This window comes from Apium graveolens, chromosome 9 (assembly GCF_009905375.1).
Source record: "Apium graveolens cultivar Ventura chromosome 9, ASM990537v1, whole genome shotgun sequence".
NCBI classification, from domain to species: Eukaryota; Viridiplantae; Streptophyta; class Magnoliopsida; order Apiales; family Apiaceae; genus Apium; species Apium graveolens.
The window spans coordinates 243,306,148-243,307,042 of record NC_133655.1 but is presented as its reverse complement, the minus strand read 5'-3'; the positions used below and the strand labels follow the sequence as shown (position 1 = coordinate 243,307,042).

At 43.5% G+C, this 895-nt stretch overlaps 1 non-coding gene across 1 annotated transcript; it reads right to left on the bottom strand.

Annotated features, from left to right (window-relative positions):
• Positions 1 to 386: 386 nt before the first annotated feature.
• Positions 387 to 493, bottom strand: LOC141687588 (small nucleolar RNA R71). Its single transcript, XR_012561080.1, has one exon. It is a non-coding gene; the product is annotated as a small nucleolar RNA R71 (small nucleolar RNA).
• Positions 494 to 895: the final 402 nt, after the last annotated feature.

Here is an 895-nt window from a genome sequence, read left to right as displayed (position 1 = left end):
GAGATCAAGCAGAAAATCCTAAGGCTTTGATGGACTATTCTCAGCCTAAGATCAATGACATTCAGTCAAGCATCATTAGGCCAGCCATCAGGGTTAACACTTTTGAGATCAAGTCAAGCACGATTCAAATGATACAGAACTCAGTTCAGTTTAGGGGTTCTCCTACTGAAGACCCCAACATGCACATCAGGGATTTCATCGAGATCTGCGACACTTTCAAGTTCAATGATGTGACTGAAGATGCTATCAAGCTGTGACTCTTCCCGTTCTCTCTGAGGGATAAGGCTAAGTGCTGGTTATATTCTCTACCAGCAGGGTCTATCACCACTTGGGAAGATCTTGCTCAAAAGTTTCTCACTAAATTCTTCCCTATTGCGAAGACTGCTGCAATTAGGAATGCTCTTACTCAGTTTGCTCAATAAACTGGAGAATCTCTGTGTGAGGCTTGGGATTGATATAAGGAGATGCTAAGGAAGTGCCCACACCATGGCATGCCTGATTGGATGGTTATTAATTGTTTCTACAATGGATTGGGTGCTACTTCTAGACCCATCCTTGATGCAGCATCAAGAGGAGCCTTGTGGGCTAAGAGCTACGATGAAGCTTATTAACTTATTGAACTGATGGCTGCTAATGGGTACCAAAATCCTTCCTAAAGATTGACTCAGCGAAAGGTAGCAGGAATTCTAGAGTTGGATGCAGCAACTGCTATAGTTGCCTAACTTAAGGCTTTGATGATAAAGGTGGACACTTTGGCTAATTATGGAATTAATCAAATCACTAGTGTCTGTGAGCTTTATGCTGGTTCCTATGGGACTGATCAGTGCGCAATCTCTAGTGAATCAGCTCAATTCATGAGCAACTTCCAGCGTTCGCAGCAACCTGTGCCAGCCAC